The following is a 14,417-nucleotide window of genomic DNA, read 5'->3' as shown; positions in this document are numbered from 1 at the left end:
GTGGAAGTTAGATTTCTTTCTCTTGACAAATGTAATTTTGTGTATGACCGTATGTGTAACATTTTTAGTGTTTAAGAACTGACATACCTGTATACTTTGTTAAAGAGTAAGAAGAGGAAGTACCAACTTTGGTTAGTTCTACTCTTTTTTTTTTTCCTGCTAATTTTTTGTTTTATTCACTAGTTTGTTGTATATTTTTAGATTCCACATATAAGTGATATCACACAGTATTTGTCTTTCTCTGTCTGACTTATTTTAATTCTACTCTTAATAATTAAATCAGTCATTGCTATTTTCCCTTTAGAACATCCTGTGACCTTGAACAGTACTGAGTTCAGTCTAATATGGTCTCCTGGGTAAAAAATTATCTGTCAGTTATCATTGCTTTCAACAGAATCAAAGGTTAGACTGATCAAATGAAATGTAGTCTGGATAATCAGGTTCCATGAATAACTCAAATGGTAAATTTGGTTTTCTTTCGAAAATTAATACTTTATAAAATAAAATTTTATTCCTAAAACTGAGCAGAGTCAACTTCATGCCTTTTAATGATGCTTAAAATGTACATTGTAGCAAAACCCATATTTATCCTGAAAATATGTCAACAACTTATGAAGGGATATTTGCAGTGAATGAAATTATCTTTTTCAAACAATTGTTGAGTTTACATGTGGATCAGCTATTTTGACTGATAAACTCATTCTTTTTTTTCATTTATTTTTTTAATTTTTGGCTGTGTTGGGTCTTCGTTGCTACATGCGGGCTTTTCTCTAGTTGCGGTGAGCAGGGGCTACTCTTTGTTGCGGTGCGCAGGCTTCTCATTGCGGTGGCTTCTCTTGTTGCAGAGCACGGGCTCTAGGCACGTGGGCTTCAGTAGCTGTGGCACGTGGGCTCAGTAGTTGTGGCTTGCGGGCCCTAGAGCATAGGCTCAGTAGTTGTGGCGCATGGGCTTAGTTGCTCCGCGGCATGTGGGATCTTCCTGGACCAGGGCTCGAACCCATGTCCCCTGCATTGGCAGGCAGATTCTTAACCACTGCACCACCAGGGAAGCCTGATAAACTCATTCTTGTTAATCTAACAACAAATAGCTTCAAATAAATATCTGGCTTGATTGAGTTGACTTATTGCTTAAAGCATTTGGCCAAACTGACTTCTTTTGCTATTTAGTTGTCACACTACTATATTTAAGTTTTGATTTGCGGTCTAGATAAGCCAAGAAGCCCAGAGTGATCACCTCGTGATTTTAAAGGTGACTCCATCACAGGGAAAAAATCAGAGGACAAAGTTGGAAGATTGTCTTCTATAATATCTAGAGTACAAGATTTCTTAAGGAGAAAAATCTAGAAGTGCGCTATTATATTGCTAAAGACATATTGGGTGGTTGCTAACTTCCTTCAGAACTGAAACTTGAATGTTCATGCTTACAGCATGAATGAATGTTGTTCATTGCACAATGAAATGTGCCGTGTGCCTCACATAAGCGGACTGTGAGCATGTGATTAATCTCAGCATCCTCTTTGACACGAGGCAGACGATACATCATGACTGACGAGGGATCCGTTCCTTCTGGTAGTTTTAATGCAATGGGGCAAGATGATAATAGGGAAGTAAAAGAGGAAGCCAAATACACAATATATTTTTTAAAAATTGTGCCTTCTGTTTTACAGACTGTACTTTTGGTCTCGTTTGTAAGCATGAGAAAGGAAGTATGAGGTGGAGTTTGAATCAGCTTCTCTTTTCAACGTTGGTCATTACCTTAAACAAGAGTGTTTCTGTGCCTTGGTTCATCCCTCAGCAAGAAGGAGGGAGATGTGAGACAGGAGTGTGACTCGCATTTCCTGAGTGTTTGTTCTGTGCCAGCCCTGGTTCTGGGCACTTTACCTATGACATCACTGACTCAGAGTGGCATGACCAGTAGTGTTAAGGGTGGACCCTGGGAGCAGGGTCCCTGATTGGAGTCCTAGTTCAGCCATTCACTCCTGGGACTTTGGGCAAGTTATCCACTATTCCTGCCAACTCACACTCATTGAGCTTTTCCCCTGTACTAGACACTGTATCAAGTGTTTTTCTTATTTATTTATTTGGATCCTCACAACATCCTTATCATAACGTTGTACTGTCGTTATTTTGAAGACATTCAAGGTAAAGAGAAGTTAAGGGAGGGAGACTGGTGTAAAGATTAAAATCATCTGGTTCTAGAGCAACACTGCTCATGTTCACATCACAGCTAGACCACTTATTAGTTGTGTCAGTTTAGGCAAATTATTTAACCTCTCTGGAGACACATAGAGCATACTTTGAACAGTGCTGGGCACACAGGAAAAGCTTAGTGAATGTCAGCTATTATTGTAGTTTGGTGAAATGGCAGGTATCCCTGTTTGCAAAATATATTTACTGCTCGGTTTTGAGTATCCAAGAGATGGAACAGACATCTTGTCTTTAGGACTGTGATTTGAGGCCAGTCACTGTACAGCACACACAGGTATGTGTATGAGGGTATTCAGGACTGTGCATCCTCTCTCTGGTCTGTCTCTTTTCTACCAAGAACTCTTTTGGTTCCTCTTTTGGGTTGGCGTGGGGATGAGTGCGAAGGGGAGGGTACCATGCCTTTGTGATGTCTCTGAAGAGCAAACCAGGGCTGCAGTAAGGAGTGTCATTGAGTGTGTGGTTGGTCATCCCCAAGTCCAAGGCCACCAGCATTGTGACAACAGGAGTGTCTGCAACGTGTAACACACCCAGTGGAAAGAAACCTCATTAACTCAGAATTTTGTTTAGGGTACTCTTTATTTGTGATCAAAACTTTGAAGCCCAATGGTAGGGACCATAACATAAATGAAGACATCTCTATCTTATAATACTTAGAGGATCCTTTAACTCAAGATTTGTGAACATGGCAAAAAGATTAGTTTAAAAAGATGGAAACTCTCTTGTAATGACAAATTCATGAAGTACTTATTGATCACAATAAAGTGATGAATAGGGTTTGTGTTTAAGCTCATTTTCAATACCAGTTCTTAAATTTTAAAAAGTTACCTTTAATTATCAAACTAATGAAGACTCATAAGAAAAGACAGTCAATATAAGGGCAGTTGTCTTTCTTTCTTTTTTTTTTTAATAGAACATAAAGAAATTCATTCATGCTTCTCCTTATGAATTGCTACTCTTCCTAAGACTCTTTAATTTTGAAGGAGCTGTCAGCTAGGATGGCTGTGGATGAAGAGACTTCTTCCAGGACCAGCCCAGGTCCCCTGCCACTTGGACAAATCTGAAGAGTGAGGTCCTTGGCTTGGCAACCCCTAAAGCCCATGAGCCGCTAGAGACCCACGATCAGGAATGCACTTCCCCATTTCTGTTTGACGTTGCTACTTTTTTCTTTTCCTCAGCCCACCTCTTCTCTGGGTCTGACCCTCAGCCTATTATGACTTAGGTTTGGCCCGAGAACATAGAAGAATCTTCAGATGGAGACAATAATCTTGGAAACAAAATGGCAACATCATTTGAGTGGTTTCCATGGATTTTCTTTGGAGATAGTTGATTGAGCATCTCCTAAGCCACCTGAATGGTTCAAAATGCAGAGTTCAGTATTTCCTATCTGACTAGGGTTAGGTCTTTATCGAGATCACCATGGCAATCTGTTCTGAAGTATGAAAAGGGCCTGTTTAAGGCCAGCTGTTAAAGAGAAGGCACGTACCCAGGTTTGGCACATAGACTGGTATCTGCTCCTTTCTAAAGACAGCACTTTCTGTTTCCAAAGTGAAAATAGATAAACAAATTTTATTTATTTATTTATTTTATAAATTTATTTATTTTATTTTTGGCTGCATTGGGTCTTTGTTGCTGCACATGGGCTTTCTCAAGTTGTGGCGAGCAGGGGTTACTCTTCGTTGTGGTGCAGCCTTTTCAATGTGGTGGCTTCTCTTGTGGAGCACGGGATCTAGGGCACGCAGGCTTCAGTAGTTGTGGCGCACGGGCTTAGTTGCTCTGTGGCATATGGCATCTTCCCGGACCAGGGCTCGAACCCGTGTCTCCTGTATTGGCAGGCGGATTCTTAACCACTGCACCACCAGGGAAGTCCTTTTCTGTCAAGTCAGACTATCAATCATCCAGACGTCCACAGGCCAGAACGCCGAGCGTAGACAAGTCTCTCTTCTCTCTGCCACCTAATGACACAAATGTGACATGGCAGCCACATCTGCAATGTCTCTAGGGGCAGAACAAATTTTAAATGACCTGATAAGGATAATCACATAGTGTATTGAGAAGTTAAAGAATGACTATTCCCCAGGGAGTTAAATTATTATACTTAAGTTTACCTTCACTGTATTTTCTAATGTTCAAGATTACTTTAAAGGATCCTATAAATATGAAAATAGTAAAATAAAATTATTTAAAATAGGGTGAGATTATTCCCTAAAGGTCAGAAAAAATATAAATAAAGGATTAAACTAAATGGCTTCTGGACACTGTTGGCAATGACTAGTTCGTTTCTAGTATATGGGTGCCCTGGAAGGGATGGAGCGTAAAAGAGGGTCTAGAACTGGCTCTTCCCCATCTCATCTCAGTGTTCCTGCTTCCCACCCTGTCTCCCCTACTCCTCCTGCAACAGACAGGATATCCTGGGTTTGTGGAGCATCACCTTAGCTGGAGACCCAGGGTGAGACGGGAGAGGGACCCTCCTGTTCTGTGTGAACAGCAGCTGCAGAGGAGACATCCCTGCTGCCCCTTCTCCTCCCACCAGGCTGGTGGAGACTCAAGAGAGATGATAGGCGGGGAGTGGCCTTTCCCTCCCTGGGATGAGGCTATGGTCTGCGTGCAGCTGGGGATGAGGGAGTAGGGAGAGGGGGTAGGGGGACCGCGGTCCCTTCCCCACCCTTCTCTGTGCACTGCAGGGGCCTCAACCGGCAGGTTGGTAGGACCTGGAAAAAGCTTACCTCTGTTGCTGCCTCAGGCATTCGTAGAAGCTCCATTAATAGCTCTGGTACCTTTGGCCATCCACTCTCAGAAAAGACAATGAGATTATGTGTGTCAAAGTGCAAAAAGAAATCTAAGCGCATTTACAACATTCCTCTCACCTCCCTTCTATCCTTCTGAAGATTCTTTGCTTGTTCCTTGGCTACCAGGCTTTGGGAATACTGAGTGGAGGTGCCACACTGAAGGAACGAAGGTAGAGGATAGAGCCCTCTCCCTAGGAGAGAGCACAGGAAGGAAAATTTAGGAAGGAGGAGGGGGGTGGGAGGAAATAAACAAGTCAAACATGAGAGGATATTTGTCTTTCTCTGTCTGATTTACAGATTATATTCCATTAAAAGTTATTACAAAATAATGGCTGTATTTCCCTGTGCTGTGCAATGTATCCTTGTTGCTTACCTATTTTATATATAGTAGTTTGTGTCTCTTAATCCCATGTCCCTATGTTGTCCCTCCCCTCTTCCCTCTCATCACTGGTAACCACTATTTATTTTCTATATCTGTGATTCTATTTCTGTTCTGCATATACATTTGTTTGTATTTTTTTGGATTCCACATATGTTTTACAGCCTTTCTCTAAGGAGGCTATTTCTCCACACTGCAGTGAATTAGGACATTGCCTTAAATGAAAGGAGGAAATAAATTACAGGATGAGTACATGGGATCATGGGTGCCTATGGATGACCGCTTTCTTCAGCTGTGATGCTTGGAATAGTAATTCTATGCACTTAGCACTTAGTTCTTAGTATACTTCAGATGGAGTTTGGGAAAGACAATGCCCATCTTCTATCCAGAGATTTGCAACGCACATGAACTTCTTTCTTTTCTTTTAATATTTATTTATTTTGGCTGTGAAGGGTCTTAGTTGCGGCACGTGGGATCTTTGTTGTGGCATGCGGGATCTTTAGTTGGGGCACGCTGGCTCTTAGTTGCGGCCTGTGGACACTTAGTTGCGGCCTGTGGACACTTAGTTGCGGCATGCATGCGGGATCTAGTTCCCTGACCGGGGATCGAACCCGGGCCCCCTGCACTGGGAGCACAGAGACTTACCCACTGGACCACGAGGGAAGTCCCACACACAAACCTTTTATAATTCTGCAGTAACCACAGGTACTCAACTCAACTAGAAATCCCATTGAACTCACTTTGGGAAACAGTCTGATCCAGGAGGGACTAGACTGGTTTGTGTTGACATTGAATACATTTGAGTGAATTGAAAACCAGAATCTGTAACCAGAGTCAGAAAAAAAAAAAAAAAATCTCTGCAGGACTAAATTGCGTTACTTAGAAGATTTGCTGGATGATACTCTGCTTTTCCTTCTAATAGCTCTTTGAGTTTTTATCTGAGTTTTATTGTGATTACTTTAAGAGCGTGCTGGGTACCTTGAAAGGCTTTTTTCCCAGCCTCTGTGCTCTCCTGCTGGTTAGATGCCTCTTCCTCTAACTCAGCAGCCCCAGGGGGATTTTCCCATTTTTCAAGTAGCCTGTTCCTTCTTTCTTGCTTTCTTTACACAGAGTTTGTTTTGAACGGGTTCTCGCTCCTTCTTTCTTTACGTGTTACTGAAACCACGCAACCCAGATTGGGACTTGAACCCACTGTATTTTTTGTTGTTAAATTTTTTTTTTTAACTTTATATTTTAGGACTTTTAAAAAATTTATTTATTTATCTATTTATTTATTTTTGGCTGTGTTGGGTCTTCGTTTCTGTGCGAGGGCTTTTCTCTAGTTGCGGCAAGTGGGGGCCACTCTTCATCGCAGTGCGCGGGCCTCTCACTGTCGCGGCCTCTCTTGTTGCGGAGCATGGGCTCTAGAGCACAGGCTCAGTAGTTGTGGCTCACGGGCCCAGTTGTTCCACGGCATGTGGGATCTTCCCAGACCAGGGCTCGAACCCGTGTCCCCTGCATTGGCAGGCAGATTCTCAACCACTGCGCCACCAGGGGAGCCCTGTTGTTGAATTTTTGAATTTTATTTTATTTTTTTTATACAGCAAGTTCTTATTAGTTATCCATTTTACACATATTAGTGTATACATGTCAATCCCAATCTCCCAGTTCATCCCACCACCACCCCCACCCCTGCCGCTTTCCCCCCTTGGTGTCCATAAGTTTGTTCTCTACATCTGTGTCTCTGTTGAACCCACTGTCTTGTAATTGTGATCACACACCTGGTCTCAGGACTTAATGAACCTCAGGTTCTTTATGTCTTGTCGCAGAAAGAATTCAGTGAGAGACAAAGTAAGAAGTGGATTTATTTAGAGAGAAATACACTCCACAGACAGAGTGTGGGCCATCTCAGAAGGTGAGAGGCCCCGAAACATAGGGTGGTTAGTTTTTACAGGCGGGGTAATTTCATAAGCTAACGAGTGGGAAGATTATTCCAACTCTATTGGGGAAGGCGTGGGGATTTCCAGGAATTGGGCCACTGCCCACGTTTTTTTGGCCTTTTATGGTCAGCCTCAGAACTGTCATGGCACTGGTAGGTGTGTCATTTCGCATATGCTAATTTATTACAATAAGTGTATAATGAGGCTCAAGGTCTACTGGAAGTCGAATCTTCCGCCATCTTGGACCTAGTTGGTTCTAACCAATATTTGTCATAGGCTATGTCTTTCTTTTAAAGGTTGTGCCTTGCCCCCTTCCCTCCTGTTTCATTATCTCGGCCTCAGGCCAATTCCAATCCACTGTGGCACTCTGCTCTGGCTTCTGGTGCCCAGCTTGGGCAGTGCCACCGTCTTCTTTAAGTTTATGGAGGGAATTTGAGATTCACTGAGGTCTCTGAGCTGTGGAATGAAGGAAGCGGTAACAGAAGGAACTAAAGCTATCTCGGAGAAACACTGCTGAACATCCAGATAGGTCCACTGGGTCTGTGGATCACAGTTTGGGTCAACTTGAGGGCACTGGAGCCACCCTATCTTCTGAAATACACTCTGTACCCTTGTAGAATGAAAGACTGAAAGCTGCCAGGGAGCCTCAGAGCTGGAAGGGCTGCAGGGAGCAGTCAGATTCCTGACTTAGAACCCAATTCACATTCACCACGGGGCAAGACATGTATTCAGAGGTGTTTTTCCCAGTTCCTCTTATTCTCTCTGTTTTTAAAAATTAATCCCTTCCTTCTGCTTAATATCTATTTATGTTTTCCTCACAAGACCACTGAATAAAATTATAGGCTTAAAGAGAGGAAATCAAAGCTTTGGAAACTCTGTGGCTGGGTCGCAACAAAGACTCTCCTTGATCAAACTCTAGTCAGTCTCCTCTGAGACAGCTTCTAGACTAAACCCCAAACTTGGTCTATAAAAATGCAGACTCCCCCCCAAACCCACACCCCACCCTGCCCCCTGGCCCACAACCCACTATGAGACTTGAACAGACACTGGCTTAGTTTCCAACAGCTCAAGGCCACATCCCGAGGGTAACTCCAGCTCCCCCTTAAAATTGCTGCTTGAAAAAGCTCAGTGTTGCCAGGAGAATTTACTGTCTGTTCCAGCCCAAACTGGGAAGAGGGAGGTAGGCTGCTGAGCCCTCCCACTGAGCAGTTACTTTAGAAAGCTTGCAATTATAAATGCTTTCTCTGCCTCTTTGAGACACGAATCTTCTACCACCCAGAATTGACTTTTCAAGGACCTGAGGGCTGTCTCTTTGAGATGCAAACATTCAAGGAGGTAAGGTCACAGTCTGCTCCCCGGCTCCTGGCTTATCTTTCCTAACTGATATCATGGCCTCCTGGAGAAGTTTGTTCCTCCTCTGTGTAAGCACCAATAGACAGCCCCAGATGGCCTAGTCATGTGGACCAACCCCCTTCCCAGCCCCCAGTGCATTTCCTGAGCACACGTCAGTCTGGAAAGGTCTCCAGCCTTTTGTTTCAGCCAAGTTGAAGTCAGTTCACACTGGACTCTTTTCCCTATTGCAGTAGTTTCTATTGAATAAAATCTACCCTTACTGCTCTAACTAGATTCCAGCTTTGTTTATCCTTGACGGTCAGGGTGTTGTTGGCATTCAGCTTCTCCTGACCTCCATGTGCCCTTGACTTATCATTCCTCCCAGGTTTTCATCTTTCTTTTTCACTGAATATTGGAAGAGCAACGGTCAGATTCTCCTGGCAGAGGATAAATCTGGTTAAGAGGATAAATCTGAAGCATAATAGAGGGTGTGTGATAGACCTTGGCTAGATTATAATCATTAGCATATTATCTGATTTCTTTCTGAATGATTGACTCAAATGTTGGGTAAGACAATAAAAATTCATTTTCTCTTTGCTGTTTCTTTTCTCCTTTCCTCAACCTTTTCTGTTCTTCCTGCTTATCCTTTTTGTAACAGGGTGTAACCAAAATATTACAGTGGAGGTCTTAAATTATATTTGATGTATGACATGAAATGCATTTTCCCGACATAGCTCTGTTATCTAAAAAACTGCATTTATGTTTTGGTGACACAACCAAGCCAAAGATCAGGAGAAGGTTGGCTTTACTAATTGCAACAGGTAAGAAGAACCCCGGGGATATTTTCCAAATCAGTGTCTCTCCGAATAGCAAAATTCGGGAAGTTTTAAGCTAAGGGGGTACATGCATATTAATGAAAGGGCTTGTCAGTTGACAGAGTCCAGGCATTCGTTGACTGAAGTGATGAGGGTCAGAAAAGGTCAATGTCGGGCTTCCCTGGTGGTGCAGTGGTTAAGAATCTGACTGCTAATGCAGGGAACGAGGGTTCGAGCCCTGCTCTGGGAAGATCCTACATCCCGTGGAGCAACTAAGCCCGTGCACCACAACTACTGAGCCTGTGCTCTAGAGCCCACGAGCCACAACTACTGAGCCACGTGGTACCTCTACTGAAGCCTACGTGCTCTAGAGCCTGTGCTCGGCAACAAGAGAAGCCACCACAATGAGAAGCCTGCGCACCGCAACTAGAGAAAGCCTGCACACAGCAAGGAAGACGCAAAACAGCCAAAAATAATAAGTTAAAATAAATAAATTAAAAAAAAAAAAAGGAAATGCCAATGTCATCATCCCTTAGGTTCCAGCTGTCCTGGTGTTTGAGCGCTTCAGGCTAATCTTTACCATTGCAACAGAACTGGGAGTCTTTACAACTGATATATTATCTTTACTATTGTTACTTGTCTTGCCTGATAACAGTCCTTTGTTTCTGCATTCTTTTGTTCCCTTAAGATCGTTAATAACTGAGACCTTTTCAAGGGCAAGCCGAGATCACAAAATGACTTAGGCCAAAAATGCCTTCTCTTCTGTCAAGAAAGCCATGCCTGGTTCTCTTTCTCCAGGGACCCCCTACCCTATCTGCTTACATCTCTACTTAGCTAGAGTAAACCTTCTGAGCTCTAACCGTCCCCTTTCCACGCCAGTTCAGGAGAATTGAAGGAAGGCCCAGGGTAGGATATTCCAAGGTCACTGCTCCACTGGAGTGTCAGTGTGACAGCTGATATTGTCAGCTGAGGCCAGAAGTGACTTAGTGAGAACCAGAATGTGGGTGGGATGACTTGACTGGACGTCTTGCCTGCCCTAGTGTGGCCCCTTGCAGAAGGGAAAGCCCAGAGTTATCTCGAGAAGCTGGAGGGGTTGGGTGAGTATCCTGTCACCCATCTGCAATTCAGTTTAGTGATTGTGGATCTCCCAGATTTCCCTGTCTATACCAACATGCCCATTCACCGCTGTGGTTGTCAAGGATAAGCTACCAGGGACTTCCCTGGTGGTGCAGTGGTTAAGAATTCGCCTGCCAATGCAGGGGACACGGGTTCAAGCCCTGGTCCATGAAGATCCCACATGCCGTGGAGCAAGTAAGCCCGTGAGCCACAACTACTGAGCCTGCACGCCACAACTACTGAAGCCCGCGCGCCTAGAGCCTGTGCTCCACAACAAGAGAAGCCATTGCAATGAGAAGCCCGTGCACTGCAAGGAAGAGTAGTCCCCGCTAGCCGCAACTAGAGAAAGCCCACGTGCATCAGTGAAGACCGAACGCAGCCCCAAAACAAATAAGTAAATTTAAAAGGAAAAAGTGACTATAAAAAAAAAAAAGGGATAAGCTACGAGATGGGCATCTCTACCAACCAGACCAGCAAAACAGAGACTGAGGAGTGTAACACCAATGACAAAATCCAAACTTCCATGTGGGACAACATTCTTCAACCACAAACCCTAAGTACCTCCAGGAAATATTGTAGGACATTTAAAGAAGTGTATAGTAAACACTTGGTAAGTGTTAACTATGTTACAGGCACTGTGTTAAACACTTTATAAACATTATCTCATTTAATCCTCTCAAGATCCTGTGTGGGTAGGTTCTGTTACTACCGTTATTTATAAAGAAGACGGACCTGGGAGAAGGTAAGTAATTTACCCAAGTGACAGAGCAAGGACTTGAACTCATGGTGTGATCCCTTCCCACCTCTCTGGTTTTATACCCTTAGGTGGGCCCTCTCTCGCTCTCTTTTTCAGAGCCCAGGTGGTCTCTTGGTCACCGCACTGAACTTCTGGCTCTTGCTCCTAAAGCCAAGTACACTTTCTTCTAGCCAAGTACACTCTCTTCTAAGACCTGAGCACATGCTGGTCCCTCGGCCTAGACTCATCTTCCCTCAGATAACACGTGGATTTCTCCCTCCCTTCACCCAGGTCTCAGTTCAAATATCAGCTTTTCGATAAGGTCTTCTTTAATTCTCCTATCTATAATGGCATCCCCAACACTTGCCAATTTTCTTTTTTTTTTTTTTTTTTTTTGCGGTACGCAGTCCTCTCACTGTTGTGGCCTCTCCCGTTGCGGAGCACAGGCTCCGGACGTGCAGGCTCAGTGGCCATGGCTCCCGGGCCCAGCCGCTCCGCGGCAGGTGGGATCCTCCCGGACTGGGGCACGAACCTGTGTCCCCTGCATCGGCAGGCGGACTCTCAACCACTGCGCCACCAGGGAAGCCCTTAGAGATAATTTCTTCAGCCAGGACTTCTGCCCCCAGCTCCACCCTGTGACTGGCAACTTAATATCTCCACTTGGCCGTCAGTCAGCTTCCTCAAACTCCCTGAGGTTCTACCCCAAAGGGAGCTCAGATCCCGCCTTACCCCAATGTGCTGTTCCTGCAATCTGCCTCATTTCAGTTAATGGCAACCCTATTCTTCTGATCCCTTGAAGAAAAACCTTAGAGTCACTTTTCACGTCTTTCCTTTTCTCACACTTCCTACCCAAACTGTCAGCAAATCGTGCTCTCTACCTGCAGCTGATATCCTGGCTTCAACCACTTCTCACAGCCTCTACCCCTGCCTCCTGTCCTACTCACCTTTGCTTCTCACCTGGATTATTGCAAGAATCTCCTAACTGATCTCCCTGCTTCTGGCCCAAGTCTCTTTGTTCCCCCACAGAGCAGCCAAAGTGATCCTCTTAAAATATTAGTCAGATCACATCACTCGTCTGCTCAAAACCCACCAATAGGCTTCTATCTCACTTCGTAAGAGCCAGAGCCCTCCCAGTGGGCCAGTATCTCTGCACTGTCTGTGCTTCCTTACCTTTCTGACCTCCTAGATAACTGTAATAAATAACTGCAATATCTGTTGGAAGAATGAATGAATTCACAGCAAGATCTGCTCATTCATCTGTTTGTTATCTGTCTTTCTCCACCTGAATGTAAACACCATGAATGTAGAGACTTGCACGTAGTAGGTACCCAATAAATATTGATAAGATGAATGAACGTCTGACTATCTGAACTCAGGCTATCTGACTATGAAGACATCCGCTTACCCCGCTGTACACCACATCGTAGAACAGCTGGACTTCGGGGCTCTCTGGTTTTATGATACACTCCGAACCTTCCCCGCATCATCATTTTTCACTTCTCCCCAGCCATTTGACACTATATTACCCTGCTTTCCTCTCTTGAAAGAGATTTCACGGTGTTAAGTTTTCCTTCTATGCTGATGGTTACCAAACTCAGAATTTCAGGTTCCAGACCTGAGTTTTCAAACAGCTGCTGTGATGAAACCTGGTCCTTGAGAACAAAGTAAAAAAACTCTTGCCACGTGCCAGCACACAGTGTGCAGCCAATCAAAGTTAGTTCCCGTTCCTTTCTTAGGACACAGAAAAAGCGCACATCGGTTCCGCTTTACGCTGGGGTGCAGATGCGGGAGGCGGGGGACCAGGAGTGGGGTGGCTCTTCGGCCGGCAGAACATCTCCATTTTATTTTATGCCTGCCCTGTAGGCTTCACCTCACTTGCATCAACGTGCAGAATGTGGAAGTGAAAAATCTGTCTCTGGCCACCCTGCCCCCGCTTAGGCACTCCTACTTCCTTCCTCTTCGCTGTAAGATTAGGTGCTCTTCCTCCCTGGACAGGAGGCACACACACGTCTTTTGGGCATGTTCTTGAGTGTTTCAGCAGAAGCAGACTTCCAGCCACCTCCCACGAGCTCCGTGATGCAAGTCACATCACTTTTTTCCTTTTGGTAAAAATCAGTTCTTCATTTGTAGAATGGGTGCACTATTCACCCTGTCTATGTTGTGAGGTTCAAATTATATAATAGGATGCAGTAGTACTTTAAAGATATTAGGCGCATACACTTTTTATTTATGTTGAAAAAAAAGTATTCTATGAGAAAACAGAAAAGTGGTTGCCAGGGGTTGGGAGGGGGGAAATAGGGAGAAGTTGGTAAAAGGGTACAAACCTTCATCTATCAGGTGAATAAGGTCTCAGACTGTCATATAAAGCATGGTGACTATAGTTGATAAAACTGTATTGTATAATTGAAATTTGCTAAGGAGGCAGAACTTAAATGCTCTCATCAAAGGGGAAAAAAAAGAAACAAATATGTGAGGTGATGGATATGTTAGTTAACTAGATGGAGGTATTCTTTCATAACGTATATATATATATCAAATCACCACAATGTACACTTGGACTAACAATTTTATATGTCAGTTATACTTCAATAAAGCTGAAATTTAAAACGTAATAAAATAAGAAAGTGTAGCCCTTATAGTCTATGAAATTCTTCTATAGTGTGTAAACTAGTCTTACCTCAGAAACACAAGTACAGGGCACAGTTGTTAAGAATCCGCCTGCCAATGCAGGGGACACAGGTTCGAACCCTGGTCCGGGAAGATCTCACATGCTGCAGAGCAACTAAACCTGTGAGCCACAACTACTGAGCCCCCATGCCACAACTACTGAAGCCTGCATGCCTAGAGCCCGTACTCTGCAAGAAAGAGAAGCCACCGCAATGAGAAGCCCCTGCACCACAATGAAGAGTAGCCCCCACTCGCTGCAACTAGAGAAAGCCCACGTGCAACAAAGACACAATGCAGCCAAAAATAAATAAATAAAATTTTTAAAAGAAAAAGAAACTATGAGATTAAAAAAAAGAAACACAAGTATATGCCTCTTGGAGTAAAAAGTTGCATTGCTTCCTCCACCTTGAGCCCTCCAAAGAGCATTTACTGTAATTTGAGACTTTCCCCCCCAGTATT

General features: G+C 44.0%; 1 long non-coding RNA gene and 1 other non-coding gene across 5 annotated transcripts; both read right to left on the bottom strand.

Moving 5' to 3' along the window:
- Nucleotides 1–2,756: 2,756 nt before the first annotated feature.
- Nucleotides 2,757–13,019, bottom strand: LOC111179127 (uncharacterized). Of its 4 annotated transcripts, XR_002645840.3 has the most exons (4): nucleotides 12,697–13,019; nucleotides 4,932–5,185; nucleotides 4,314–4,355; nucleotides 2,757–4,203 (listed from the first exon to the last, which is right to left on the bottom strand). It is a non-coding gene; the product is annotated as an uncharacterized LOC111179127 (long non-coding RNA). The 4 variants fall into 4 exon arrangements; XR_016393397.1 differs by having other exon boundaries at nucleotides 2,757–4,355; nucleotides 12,697–13,007; XR_002645839.3 differs by lacking the exon at nucleotides 4,314–4,355 and having other exon boundaries at nucleotides 12,697–13,001.
- On the bottom strand, nucleotides 4,084–4,214 carry LOC115802555 (small nucleolar RNA SNORA17). The gene has a single exon (XR_004023022.1). It is a non-coding gene; the product is annotated as a small nucleolar RNA SNORA17 (small nucleolar RNA).
- Nucleotides 13,020–14,417: the final 1,398 nt, after the last annotated feature.

The sequence above is a fragment of the Delphinapterus leucas genome, chromosome 5, assembly GCF_059928025.1.
Source record: "Delphinapterus leucas isolate spDelLeu-1000000601 "Yukka" chromosome 5, BTC_Dleu_Yukka2, whole genome shotgun sequence".
Taxonomy (NCBI): Eukaryota; Metazoa; Chordata; class Mammalia; order Artiodactyla; family Monodontidae; genus Delphinapterus; species Delphinapterus leucas.
This window is presented reverse-complemented; position numbering and strand designations above follow the sequence as displayed.